This window comes from Saccopteryx bilineata, chromosome 4, assembly GCF_036850765.1.
Source record: "Saccopteryx bilineata isolate mSacBil1 chromosome 4, mSacBil1_pri_phased_curated, whole genome shotgun sequence".
NCBI classification, from domain to species: domain Eukaryota; kingdom Metazoa; phylum Chordata; class Mammalia; order Chiroptera; family Emballonuridae; genus Saccopteryx; species Saccopteryx bilineata.
In genome coordinates this window covers 92,109,084-92,120,569 of record NC_089493.1, presented here as the reverse complement: position 1 = coordinate 92,120,569, position 11,486 = coordinate 92,109,084, and positions in this window count along the sequence as shown.

Here is an 11,486-nt window from a genome sequence, read left to right as displayed (position 1 = left end):
AGTTTCCTAGAATCAAAGGTTTCTACCTCACCAGACTTATTCACCTCTGTTCCTCATCTCCTTCTCCCTGCACAAACTTTGCACAAACTGTCTTCTCCTTCAGCACTCCACCATCTTGGCTGCTTCTCCTCTGCAATAGCAGGAACTGAGAGACAGTGAGCCCCCAGTCTTCCCCATTTTATAGTGTAGAAATCAAGACCTTTAAGCCAATATATATACAAATAAGGAAGTCTCTGATACAAAATCACTTAACTGAGGCATAAATGGGATTCCTCATAAGAGTGCACCACCCCACATCATGCAACAGTCAAGGGTGTGGGGAAAAGCTTAGCTTTGAAAAGATCTTAGTATTAAAAGGGCAAGAAAGGCTTAGTCTTAAAACTAACCCTTAGGCTATAATGACTTTGCTGGCTTACAGCCTGTCTCCCACACCCGATGCAAACTATAAGCGAGCAAACATATATTATATTTACAAACTTATTTGACCAACAATATATTTTTTGTAGTATTTTTCTGAAGCTAGAAATGGGGAGAGACAGTCAGACAGACTCCCGCATGCGCCCGACCGGGATCCACCTGGCACGCCCACCAGGGGCGATGCTCTGCCCACCAGGGGGTGATGCTCTGCCCCTCCAGGGCATTGCTCTGCCACAACCAGAGCCACTCCAGCACCTGGGGCAGAGGCCAAGGAGCCATCCCCAGTGCCCGGGCCATCTTTGCTCCAATGGAGCCTTGGCTGCGGGAGGGGAAGAGAGAGACAGAGAGGAAGGAGGGGGGGTGGAGAAGCAAATGGGCGCTTCTCCTATGTGCCCTGGCTGGGAATCGAACCCGGGTCCCCCGCACGCCAGGCCAATGCTCTACCGCTGAGCCAACCGGCCAGGGTCGACCAACAATATTAAATGAACAGAAAGCAGACATTGATTAGAAACAGAAACTTCTGGGAGAAGCCCAGATAAATTCTTTGAAAAAAAATTTTAGAGACTGACTCTGAAGTAATTAAGGCCATTGAAGTTAATGAATACTAACTTCCCATTCCTCTCCTTCTACAGCTTTTTCACTATTTACTATCTGAGATTCATTGACTGAACTCCCCTTCCTCCTCCTTTTTTCTTTCTCTTCTATCTTTCCCACCTCAATTATTGAAGGAGAAGAAACCAGAAGAATGCAGAAGAGAGGGGGGCCTGCAATGTCTTGGATCTTACACTCCAGCCTGTGACCTCAGTGTTCAGGACTGAGAGAATAAGGTCAGACAGAAATGTTTGAAAAATAACAAACCACAGGTGTGGACCTTGCTTGTTATCAGTTCCTTGAAATAAACTTGCAGTTCCAACAAGAAGAATGATTAATAAGATTATCAAAGACATACCCTCTGGCCACCTCTCCCCTTCCCCTCCCTAAGACATGAAAGTCACATAAGTCTGCAAACAAAAAAGTCATAGAAATCAGGTATTTGTCAAATGAAAGTTAAAGCTGTAAAGTGTTAGATTCAAGGAGTACTGACATGCTGGGGCTGCCCAGAGTGTACAAGGTCCCTGTGATGCTGAGAACAAAGAGTTCAGCAACATCCTGCATTGAGTCAGAGACCCTTATCAGAAGTTTATGTTTGAAATTCTCCACTGAGTAATACCCCCCCTGTAACTGAGCACGACCTCCCTAGCCAATGACTAACAGCCACATCAGCTTCTGTATGATGCTTGCTCATCCTAGATAGCCACCCTATAAAAAGGAGCCATTTTAGAAGCTCATGGCTGCAGTGCTCCAGTCTCTTTGGAGGCGTGGGTTGCCTGCAGTCCCTGCGCAGGTTTGGGGGGCTGCAGTGCTCCAGTCTCTTTGGAGGTGTGGGTTGCCTGCAGTCCCTGCTCAGGTTTGGGGGGCTTCAGTGTTCCCTTGTGTGGGTTACCTGCAGTCCCTGTGCAGGTTTGGGGTGGCTGCAGTGCTCCAGTCTCTTCGGAGGCATGGGTTGCCTGCAGTCCCTGCTCAGGTTTGGGGGGCTTCAGTGTTCCCTTGTGTGGGTTATCTGCAGTCCCTGCGCAGGTTTGGGGGGCTGCAGTGCTCCAGTCTCTTCGGAGGCATGGGTTGCCTGCAGTCCCTGCGCAGGTTTGGGGGGCTGCAGTGCTCCCTTGCATGGGTTGCCTGCAGTCCCTGCGCAGGTTTGGGGGGCTGCAGTGCTCCCTTGCATGGGTTGCCTGCAGTCCCGGTGCAGGTCTGCAATAAAACTTATAAAATTCACTTTGTGTCTGCTGTGGTCTATCTCGCTGGGATGTAACATAAAGGTATATTAAGATGTAAGAAATCTAACTTCAGGGAGCATGTGTTTGTTTGACTCTTTGGGGGTCACGCTGCTCTGCCAGCTAAATAGATCCTGCTTGTTGGGCAGATAAAATATATTATGCTCACTTTGTTAAAGATGGCACTGCCCACGTAGAGGCCTGTCACCCAGGTGATATTAATATGTGTTGGGGGCGGGCTGTGGGCAGGCAGAATCCTTGTAGCCTGGGGCTTGGTTTTAGGACTAAGCCTTTCCCACCCTTTTTGATGTGGGGTGGTACAATCCAATTATGCCTCAGATAAGTGATCGTATCAGAGACTTTCTTATTTGTATATTGGATTAAGGTTTTGATTTCTACACTATAAAATGGTGACAGAATGGGAGCTTGTGCTCTTGGTTCCTGAGCTTAGCATTAGAGAGAAGAGAGAGCAGAGAGTAGAGAAAAGCCACGTGGAGGAGGCCAGGAGAAGCAGCCAAGATGGTGAAGTGTTGAGTGAGAAGTCAGTTTGTGCAGAGTGAAGGAAGGAGATGGGGAACAGAGGTGAATAAGGCTGGTGTAAGGCCAGTGGCCACAACCAGGACCACCATCAGAGCAGCCCGGCCCATGCAGGTTCGCATTGGATTCAGACAGTCGGTAAAGAAACCATGGAGCCAAAAACTGGTGGGCCATAGTCATTAATCCTAGCTTGCTCCTGGCGCGCAAGTAAAAACATACACTGGGCTCCAAAACCCACTCACATTCAGTGCTCACAAAGCCACTGACTTATCCAAGTTTCCTAGAATCAAAGGTTTCTAGCTCACCAGCCTTATTCTCCTCAGTTCCCCATCTCCTTCCTTATCCCAGATACAAACTCTGCACAAACTGGCTTCTCACTCAACACTCCGCCATCTTGGCTGCTTCTCCTGGCCACATGGCCTCTTTCTGCTCTCTGCTCTGCTCCCTCTGCTCCCTCTGCTCTCTCATGCTAATCATCCCAGGAACCAAGAGAGCAAGCTCCTATTCTGCCCCTATTTTATAGTGTAGAAATCCAAACCTTTAATTCAATATACAAAATAGGGAAGTCTCTAAACAGGGGTCCCCAAACTACGGCCCGCGGGCCACATGCGGCCCCCTGAGGCCATTTATCCGGTCCCCGCCGCACTTCCGGAAGGGGCACCTCTTTCATTGGTGGTCAGTGAGAGGAGCATAGTTCCCATTGAAATACTGGTCAGTTGGTTGATTTAAATTTTAAATTGTTCTTTATTTTAAATATTGTATTTGTTCCCATTTTGTCTTTTTTACTTTAAAATAAGATCTGTGCAGTGTGCATAGGGATTTGTTCATAGTTTTTTTTTATAGTCCGGCCCTCCAATGGTCTGAGGGACAGTGAACTGGCCCCCTGTGTAAAAAGTTTGGGGACCCCTGCTCTAATACAAAGTCACTTCTCTGAGGCATAATTGGATTGTACCGCCCACATCAAAAAGGGTGGGAAAGGCTTAATCCCAAAACCAAGCCCCAGGCTACAAGGATTTTCAACACACATTAATATCAACTGGGCAATGGCCTCACATGGGCAGCACCATCTTTAACAAAGTTGGCATAATACATTTTATCTGCCCAACAGCTGGTAAGTTAGCAACCTTTGATTCTAGGAAACTGGGGTAAGTCAGTAGCTTTGTGAGCACTGAATGTGACTGAGTTTTGGAGCCCAGTGTGTGTTTTTACTTGTCCACCGGGTGCAAGCTAGGATTAAAGATGATGGCCCACCAGTTTTTGGCTCCGTTGTTTCTTTACTGACTGTCTGAATCCAATGCGAGCCTGCATGGGCCAGGCAGCTGTGATGGTGGCCCTGGCTACTGGCTTTACACTGCTTCCTTCATCAAATGTCCATTACCTGGACATTTTTGTCCATGGATTCTTGCAATACTATCAGTCCCTGCTTACCTAAAGAAAAAGAAAAATAAGAATTCAAATAAGTGGCCCTGGCCAGTTGGCTCAGCGGTAGAGCGTCAGCCTGGCGTGTGGGGGACCTAGGTTTGATTCCCGGTCAGGGCACATAGGAGAAGCGCCCGTTTGCTTCTCCACTTCCCCCTCCTTCCTCTCTGTCTCTCTCTTCCCCTCCCGCAGCGAGGCTCCATTGGAGCAAAGATGGCCTGGGCACTGGGGATGGCTCCTTGGCCGCTGCCCCAGGCGCTAGAGTGGCTCTGGTCACGGCAGAGCGACGCCCCGGAGGGGCACAGCATCGCCCCCTGGTGGGCAGAGCGTCGCCCCTGGTGGGCGTGCCGGGTGGATCCCGGTCGGGTGCATGCGGGAGTCTGTCTGACTGTCTCTCCCCATTTCCAGCTTCAGAAAAATACAAAAAAAAGAATTCAAATAAGAATAATCCAGAAATTCTAGCAGCTCCCTTTGAAGAAAAGCTGGTTTTAGAAAAGAACCAGCAATTGTGTATGTTATTTAAACTAGATTAGATTTAATCTAAATAAAACATTTTTCTAATTTTATTTGGGACCCTGATAAGTTCACAAATTTAAAATTTAACTGTTGGAACATTTGATCTTAGCTATTTTGACCTATTCCAAATAATATATTTACTATTTACTGGTTTCTAGGAGCCAAACAACAGAATTTACTTAGCTCAAACTTCTGCAACAATGATGACCAGGTCATTCTGTTTTAACTGTATAGAAAACCTGGACATATGGCTAAGGATTGTAGAGACCCAAACAGGAACCTTTTTATTGTAAATATCCAGGTCACCTTAAAATTATAGGAAACTAAAATAAATATGTATGTATGCATGATATTAAAAACAGAAGTAAGCATATAGTTGTCCCAAGGAGTATAGAAGGGCATTTTTCTTTCTCCTTACAAACAATGTAGGAGAAATTGAAATTACCATTACAAAGGGAAATTGCTAAGGCCCTTGTAAATACTAAGAGCTACTTTATCTGTTCTTAATCCTTCCCAACTAAGTTGCATCCTACTTCAGAGTAAAGGTTGTGAACAAATAGTAGAAATATGCAATCAACCAATAATTATTAAAACATAACCTGTCCTTTCCAGTGAAGGCATATTAAGGAGCATATTGTGGTAAGGTGCCAGAGAACTGTAAAACTTAGTATTGGCAACACCATTTTAAAGAGGAAAAGTCAGACTTTCTGTCCTGTCCTTTCTTTGGAAAATAAAGGGAGAAGGATATGAAAGTCTCCTGACTTACAAGGACAACTGGGTCATTCAGTTTTAGTTCTCTGAAAGGATCAAGTTTATCTGAAGAACTCTTTCCCTTTCAATAAGAGACAGAATTTACATACCACCCTACACTGATTTTGGCTCTCCCTCCCTTCCTGGAATTCTGAGAGTAACATACCTCTAGGCAAAGGAGGGACACTAAAAGATTTGTGAATGTCTTTGATTGTATTACCTTGAAAGTTTTAATGTTTTTAATGGATCCCCTAGACAAATGTTATAAGCTTATTAATGATTGTGTCATGATGTCCACCCAAGCTGTATGTGGTCAAAGGGTATGTAAGCAGCCTCAGAGATATACTTGAGACTACACAATTTGGGTCAGATATGCCCCGTGTTAGTCATATGTGGCCAGCATATTAATAAATCTCCTCCTTTTAATAAAACCTTTCAAAATTCATCTGGACTTGGTGTCTCTATGTAAACCCGTGGAAGTGAGGTACAGTACTTTACAACATTAGTGAAGTATGGTACTTTACAACAATATATATTTTGTTAATCAAGTTTGCCCCAATTAACCTAACAGGGTAAAAAAATTTTAAGACCAATAATTGCCCACATATCTTCCAGAAGGGTAAAATGTAATTAAAAATAAATCAAATACTGAATCAATTAGGAAAATAATAATTTTTAAAAATTTCTCATGACGGGAAAATAATCTTGAGACTAAGTGTTTGTTGCAGGACATTCCATTACAACTTTGAGTCTTTCCCAGTGATTGGTAAAATGGCTACTCAGCCACCGGCTTTCTTTAGCAGTGGTCCTGTTGGGCAGATAAAATGTATTATGCTCACTTTGTTAAAGATAACACAAGGAGGTTGTCGCCCAGGTGATATTAATGTGTGTTGAGAATCGTTGTAGCCTGGGGCTTGGTTTTGGGATTAAGCCTTTCCCACCCCTTTTGATGTGAGGTGGTACAATCCAATCATGCCTCAGAGAAATGACTTTGTATTAGAGACTTCCCTGTTATGTATATTGGATTAAGGGTTTGGATTTCTACACTATAAAATGGGGATGGAACGAGAGTTTGCCCTCTTGGTTCCTGAGATTAGCATGAGAGAGCAGGGAAAGTAGAGCCAGCAGCAGAAGGAGGCCACGTGGAGTAGGCCAGGAGAAGCAGCCAAGATGGTGGAGTGCTGAGTGAGATGCCAGTTTGTGTAGAGTTTGTATTTGGGATAAGGAAGGAGATGGGGGAACAGAGGAGAATAAGTCTGGTGAGCTAGAAACCTTTGATTCTAGGAAACTCAGATAAGTCAGTGGCTTTGTGAGCACTGAGTGTGACTGGGTTTTGGAGCCCAGTGTGTATTTTTACTTGCCCGCTGGGTGCAAGGTAGAATTAAAGGCTATGGCCCACCAGTTTTTGGCTCCATGGTTTCTTTACCGACTGTCCGAATCCAATGCGAACCTGCATGGGCCGGGCTGCTCTGATGGTGGCCCTGGCCGTGGCTTCTGGCTTTACAGGTCCCCAACTTTTTTTGGGCCACGGACCGGTTTAATGTTAATGTAATAACATTAAATTTTTATTAATTTTAATGTGGTGACATCAATAAATCAGGGTACATATATTCAAAGAAAACATGTCCAGGTTATCTTGTCATTCAATTATGTTGCATACTGTAAGGCCAGGAGCCGCCATCGTGGCCATTCACATGCAGGTTCCCATTGGATTCCGGCAGACGATAAAGAAATGGCGGAGTCAGAGGATGGGGGGCCATCCTATTTATTGGCGTCTCACCAAGACAGGCAAACCACAAAAGAAGACAAGGGAAAAGCAGAAAACCAGCTCTTCCCATGAAGGGCAAGGGATCAGGGGAGCCCCTGCAATTGTGATAGCAGGAACTCTGTGTCCAAGCTCCTGGTCTGTCCCACTTTATAGTGTAGAAAACCAAAATCCCTTAATCCAATATACAAACAAGGAAGTCTCCGATACAAAGTCACTTATCCAAGGCATAATTGGATTCCTCCTGATAGTGCACCACCCAGATCATACAATCAGTCAAGGGTGTGGGGAAAAGCTTAGTCCCAAAACCAAACCTCAGGCTACAACAACCTGGCCTGCTTATAGCCTGTCCCCCACACCCATTATAAGTCACAAGCGAGCAAACATATATATCATGTTTACAAACTTATTTGACCAACACATACCCATCACCTAAAGTCAGATCGTCCTCTGTCACCTTCTATCTAGTTTTCTTTGTGCCCCTCCCCCTCCCTCTCTCCCTCCTTCCTTCCCCCCACCCCCCGTAACCACTACACTCTTGTCTATGTCTCTTAGTCTCATTTTTATGTCCCACCAATGTATGGAATCCTGCAGTTCTTGGTTTTTTCTGATTTACTTATTTCATTCCGTATAATGTTACCAAGATCCCACCATTTTGTTGTAAATGATCTGATGTCATCATTTCTTATGGTTGAATAGTATACCATGGTGTATATGTGCCAAATCTCCTTTATCCAGTCTTCTATTTTTTTTACAGTGATTAAAGCCTTTAAGCAAACTCTTGGACAATACAGCAAGAATCCATAAAAGAGTAGTGTCCTTAACATCACCAAGTCCAAGTTGGCACCAACACCATTCCATATCCCTGAAAATGCAACCCAACCCCAGTTCAGTCTGTTAGGAGCTGTCACAAGGAGCAGGAGTCCAGGAAAAGTCCACATCCAGAAAAAGTCTGCATGGCACTGGAATTATTGTCACAATTCTATACTTTGCAGCTCACATCCAAGTCCCAATGACCGCTGCTTCTAGCTGGTAATGATTCAAGTATACTGGAAAAGCCATCTGCAGCATGTGTGGATATGAAGCTTCTGTTCTCCTCTGCCTGAAGAGATGAGACCAGGTTGCTTTTCTCTGGAGCTCTGCAACTGTGGCATGATAAAGAGAAACTTGGGATACACTAAGCTGGGTGGCAAAGGTAAATTCAGCTTGCAGCTGCCTTTGCCAAGGCTGACTCACAATCAGCTGTCCCAAGACAATGCCTTTAGGCTATTTATTAAAAAACCTCTTGACCCTGGGTTTAGCCCAGGATCTCAGGCCAAAGCACTTTATTTTCTACTGCAACACTACTTGGCCAAAGTATGAACAGGAGAATTTATCCCAGTGGCCTAAAAAATGGCCCTTTTGATTTTAACATCCTGACTGACCTTAATAATTTCTGCTAGCAAAATAAAAAGTAATTTGAGATTCCCCTATTTTCAGGCATTTTTTGCACTCAGGTCACATCCCACTCTCTGTAATTCTTGCTCTCCCTCTCAAATATTTTTTCTCCATTTAAAAACTGAAGGATTCTGCTGCTCTGGAGGATCCTTCTAGTGTTTCTTTCTTTGATCCTGCCAACCGAAGACCCCCACCCCTGCCTTCTCCTTCTCCTCCCTCTGCTCCTCAATCTCAAGATTCCCAGGATACACTCCTGTCACAACCAGAGCCCCCTTTCTATTCAGCACCCCACTAAAAATCTGCTCGCTCTCTCTCTCTCTCGCACCTCACAAAGGCCCTTCAGAGATATACTACCTTAGACCCTTCTAGTGCAGAAAGGCAACTAGTCATTCACATGCATTTCATCTCCCAGTCCATGCCTGACATCTGGTGCAAATTACAGATGTTAGAACAGGGGTCAGGAACCTATGGCTTGTGAGCCAGATATAGCTTTTTTGATAGCTGCATCTGGCTCACAGACAAATCTTTAATAAAAAATAATAATGTTAAAAATATAAAACATTCTAATGTATTACAATTCATTCATTTCCTACCACTCATGTTCATGGTTGTAGGTGGCTGGAACCAATCACAGCTGTCCTCCAGGACAACACCAAATTTTTATTGACTAATGTGTAACATACATTAGTTGTTGTATGGCTCTCACAGAATTACATTTCAAAATATGTGGCATTTATGGCTCTCTCAGCCAAAAAGGTTCCCAACCCCTTGTTAGAAGATGGCCCTCAAGCCCCTCAATGGGATCTCTTAAAACTAACCTTTAAGGTCTTCAATAACCAAGATGAAGGGGCAAAGAAACAGAAGGTAGCTGAATACCAGATGCTTACTGCCATCAAGAGCCTGCAGAGCCAGCAGTCCTGAAATGGCGAAAATGTACCCTGTTGTTTTTTTGGTTCCCAATGGGCACATATTTCTCTGGAATACCATAGGGCGTGTTTGGAAATCTTCTAGGGTGCACCAGTGCACCCTGGCACACACTTTGAGAATCACTGGCCTAAATGTAAAAAATAGTACTTCAGACTCCACCCACTCTGCTTATATATCTTGCTTTTTTTTTTTCTTGATCTTTGCTTACCTGTGTTTATAAGCAGTTTGAAATAGAGCTAATTCAATCCTCTGTGATTAGCTACATCTTTCTCTTTCTATTTCACCCCCAATGCCTTAAATATAAGTCAATTCATGGCACAATTTGAGGTTTAGGCCCTCTCTTACTATCTTAATAGGAATTTTGAGATTGCTTTTCTGAATTTGGAACAAAATAAGAAACTCTTCTTAGGCCTTAAATCTCAACCCACCTTAAAAAATATAACAAGAATAAACTTTTGTGTCCTCACCACTGTAAGCCTACTTTTGCCACACCCTGTGTACAGTATCCTCAGGAATGTTTTTAGCAGTGCACAGGACAGGATTTGACCATTTTTAGATCCCTGCTAATGTTACCATTTGAGATAAAATTCCCATTCAAATGGATATTAGATAATATTTAAGTTAAATAATAATAAATCTATGATATATCAAAATATAAGTGATACAACTAAAGCAAAAATTAGAGGGAAATTTGGTGATTTAAATGCATTTGTTAGAAAAAAATGAAAATCTATGGTCAAACTTGAAACTCAAAAGAACTAGAAAAAGTAATTAAGTCCAAAGAAAATAACTAAATAATAAAATATGAACAGAAAAAAATAAAACATAATTTACCAACTTTCACTAGAGAAAATCAAATGCATGAAGAATCCCTTAGTACTTAAATTCACTGAATCCATAATTTAATAAAATCTTCCATTAATGAAACTATATGTTTGAATAGCTTCACTAGTAAATTTTCTGAAAGTTTTAAAAAGTTAGTAAAAATTTTACATAGTCTTTTATAGATAATAAATGAATAATAAATGACAACTCATCTAATAAAACATTATAATCTTGGTACCAAAATCTGGCATAGATTTTTTTAAAAAAACTTTTGAATACCAGTATCATTCAGGAACATGGAAACAAAAATTCTTCACAAAATAACAGCAAATAAATGTTTGAATGTGAAAAATGACAGTATAACATTACTAAGTACATTTTATTCTAGAAATAGAAGTTAACATTTGAAAATTAATTTGATTTACAACATTAATATATAGTCATACCAACAGATAGAGAAAAACATTTTTAAATAACATGATAAAATTTACTCTATCAGAGCTTTTTCGATAATTAGATAGAGAAATGTTATTGACCAGAAAAAAGAAAAAAACACTATAGTCACAGTGGAATACTAAATGATTTACTCTTCAGGTTAAGAATAAGAAAATTTCTGTTCTATATTTCATAGAAAATTTTAGCCAGTTAAGTAAAGTTTACTAAGTAATTTGTGGAGTTGAGTGAAAAATAACATGCAGGACCTTAAATTTTCAGGAGGTCAAGCTCCCTTTCCCACAGGCCTGCTACTTGGACCTAGGAGTTTCTGGTGAGGGACTGGAGAGCTCTTGGGTTGGTGAACATGTGAGAGTGCAGAGAGACTGGTGCCCAGAGAGAGCATGGAAGCTCTGCATTCCTTCTCATACACTTCAATTTATGCATCTCTCCTATCTGGATATTCACCTGTATCTTCTACCTGTATCTTCTATTATATTCTTTTGTAATAAATTGTTAAATATAAGTAAAATATTTCTCTGAGTTTTGTGAGCTGCTCTAGCCAGTTAACCAAACCCAGAGTCTTCATGTGAACCTGTATTCTATAGTCAGTTGGTCATAAGCACAGAGGAAAATCATTTCTTTCAACT